Source organism: Manis javanica, chromosome X (assembly GCF_040802235.1).
Source record: "Manis javanica isolate MJ-LG chromosome X, MJ_LKY, whole genome shotgun sequence".
NCBI lineage: Eukaryota > Metazoa > Chordata > Mammalia > Pholidota > Manidae > Manis > Manis javanica.
In genome coordinates, this window is record NC_133174.1 from 66,793,980 (window position 1) to 66,797,560 (window position 3,581).

The following is a 3,581-nucleotide window of genomic DNA, read 5'->3' on the forward strand; positions in this document are numbered from 1 at the left end:
TTTATTGAGTATTTTTGCATCTACATTCATCAGGGATATTGGTCTGTAGTTTTCTTTTTTGGTGGGGTCTTTGCCTGGTTTTGGTATTAGGGTGATGTTGGCTTCATAGAATGAGTTTCGGTGTATTCCCTCTTCTTCTCTTTTGTGGAACACTTTAAGGAGAATGGGTATTATGTCTTCTCTGTGTGTCTGATTAAATTCCGACGTCAATCCGTCCGGCCCTGGGGTTTTGTTCTTGGGTAGTTTTTTGATTACTGTTTCAATTTCTTTGCTCGTAATTGGTTTGTTTAACTTTTGTGTTTCTTCCTTGGCCAGTCTTGGGAGGTTGTATTTTTCTAGGAATTTGTCCATTTCTTCTAGGTTTTCCAGCTTGTTGGCATATAGGTTTTCATAGTAGTCTTTAATAATTCTTTGTATTTCTGTGGAGTCTGTCGTGATTTTTCCATTCTCATTTCTGATTATGTTGATTTGTGTTGATTTTCTTTTTCTCTTAATAAGTTGGGCTAGAGGCTTATCTATTTTGTTTATTTTATCGAAGAACCAGCTCTTGGTTTCATTGATTTTTTGCTATTGTTTTATTCTTGTTAATTTTGTTTATTTCTTCTCTGATCTTTATTATATCCCTCCTTCTGCTGACTTTAAGCCTCTTTTGTTCTTCTTTTTCCAGTTTTGATAATTGTGATGTGAGACTATTCATTTGGGATTGTTCTTCCTTCTTCAAGTGTGCCTGGATTGCTATATACTTTCCTCTTAAGACTGCTTTCACTGCGTCCCACAGAAGTTGGGGCTTAGTGTTGTTGTTGTCATTTGTTTCTATATATTCCTTGATCTCTATTTTGATTTGTTCATTGATCCATTGATTATTTAGTAGCATGTTGTTAAGCCTCCATGTGTTTGTGAGTCTTTTTGTTTTCTTTGTAGAATTTATTTCTACTTTTATACCTTTGTGGTCTGAAAAATTGGTTGGTAGAATTTCAATATTTTGCAATTTACTGAGGCTCATTTTGTGAGCTAGTATGTGGTCTATTCTGGAGAATGTTCCACGTGCACTTGAGAAGAATGTATATCCTGTTGCTTTTGGATGTAGAGTTCTATAGATGTCTATTAGGTCCATCTTTTCTAGTGTTTTGTTCAGTGCCTGTGTGTCCTTACTTATTTTCTGCCCGGTGGATCTATCCTTTGGGGTGAGTGGTGTGTTGAAGTCTCCTACAATGATTGCATTGCAGTCTATTTCCCTCTTTAGTTCTGTTAGTATTTGCTTCACATATGCTGGTGCTCCTGTATTGGGTGCATATATATTTAGAATGGTTATATCCTCTTGTTGGACTGAGCCCTTTATCATTATGTAGTATCCTTCTTTATCTCTTGTTACTTTCTTAGTTTTGAAGTCTATTTTGTCTGATATTAGTACTGCAACCCCTGCTTTCTTCTCACTGTTGTTTCCCTGAAATATGTTTTTCCATTCCTTGACTTTAAGTCTATGCTTATCTTTGGGTTTAAGGTGAGTTTCTTGTAAGCAGCATATAGATAGGTCTTGCTTGTTTATCCATTCTATTACTCTATGTCTGTTGATTGGTGCATTAAGTCCAGTTACACTTAGGGTGACTATTGAGAGATATGTACTTATTGCCATTGCAGGCTTTAGATTCGTGGTTACCAAAGGTTCAAGGTTAGCTTCTTTAGTATCTTACTGCCTAACTTCGCTCGCTTATTGAACTGTTATATACACTGTCTGCAGATTCTTTTCTTCTCTCCCTTCTTATTCCTCCTCCTCCATTCTTCATATGGTGTGTGTTTTGTTCTGTGCTCTTTTTAGGAGTGCTCCCATCTAGAGCAGTCCCTGTAGGATGCCCTGTAGAGGTGGTTTGTGGGATGCAATTTCCCTCAGCTTTTGCTTGTCTGGGAATTGTTCAATCCCACCATCATATTTAAATGATAGTCGTGCTGGATACAGTATCCTTGTTTCAAGGCCCTTCTGTTTCATTGCATTAAGTATATCATGCCATTCTCTTCTGGCCTGTAGGGTTTCTGTCGAGAAGTCTGATGTTAGCCTGATGGGTTTTCCTTTATAGGTGTCCTTTTTCTCTCCAGCTGCCTTTAAAACTCTTTCCTTGTCCTTGATCCTTGCTATTTTATTTACTATGTGTCTTGGTGTTGTCCTCCTTGGATCCTTTCTGTTGGGGGTTCTGTGTAATTCCATGGTCTGTTCGATTATTTCCTCCCCCAGTTTGGGGAAGTTTTCAGCAATTATTTCTTCAAAGAGACTTTCTATCCCTTTTCCTCTTTCTTCTTCTTCTGGTATCCCTATAATACGAATATTATTCCTTTTGGCTTGGTCACATAGCTCTCTTAGTGTTGTTTCATTCCTGGAGATCCTTTTATCTCTCTGTATGTCAGCTTCTATACGTTCCTGTTCTCTGGCTTCTATTCCTTCAATGGTCTCTTGCATCTTATCCATTCTGCTTATAAATCCTTCCAGGGATTCTTTCACTTCTGTGATCTCCTTCCTGACATCTGTGATCTCCTTCCGGACTTCATCCCACTGCTCTTGCATTTTTCTCTGCATCTCATTCCATTGCTCTTGCATTTTTCTCTGCATCTCTGTCAGCATGTTCATGATTTTTATATTGAATTCTTTTTCAGGAGGACTGGTTAGGTCTGTCTCCTTCTCAGGTGTTGTGTCTGTGATCTTTGTCTGCCTGTAGTTTTGCCTTTTCATGGTGATAGAGATAGTTTGCAGAGCTGGTACAAGTGACCGCTGGAAGAGCTTCCCTTCTTGTTGGTTTGTGGCCTTCCTCTCCTGGGAGAATAGCGACCTCTAGTGGCTTGTGCTGGGCAGCTGTGTGGAGACCCGGCTTCTGCTTCCTGCCCTGTTGCTATGGGGTTTATCTCCGCTGTTGCTGTGGGCGTGGCCTGGCTGGGGCTGCTCCTCCAAAATGGTGGAGCCCCGTTGAAGGGGGAGTGGTCGGGAGGCTATTTATCTCCATAAGGGGCCTCTGTGCTCCCTGCTGCCCAGGCGTTTAGAGTGCCCAGAGATTCCCTGATTCCCTGCCTCTGGTCTAAGTGACTTGTCCTGCCCCTTTAAGACTTCCAAAAAGCCCTCTCCAAACCAAAACAACAGCAACAATGAGAGAGGGAACAGAAAAAAAAAAAAAAAAAAGGAAAAAACACGCAATTTTTTTGTTGTCCTCAGGCACCGGTCCCAGACACCCGCTCACTTTTCCTGCTGCCCTGTCGCCCTATCACCAGGGTCCCTGTCCCTTCAAGGCTTCCAAAAAGCACCCGCCCACCAGTCCCGCAGGGAAAAACACGCGATATTTTTTGTCCTCAGGTGCCGGTCCCAGGCACCCGCTCACCAGTCCCGCTGCCCTGCCTCCTTAGCCCCGGGGTCCCTGTCCCTTTAAGGTTTCCAAAAAGCACTCGCCAAAAAGAAAAAAAAAAAAGGGGGGGAAAAACGCGCGATTTCCTCCGTCCTCAGGTGCCGGTCTCAGGCACCCGCCCACTGGTCCCGCAGGGAAAGACACGGATATTCTTTGTCCTCAGGCACCGGTCCCAGGCACCCGCTCACCGGTCCTGCCTCT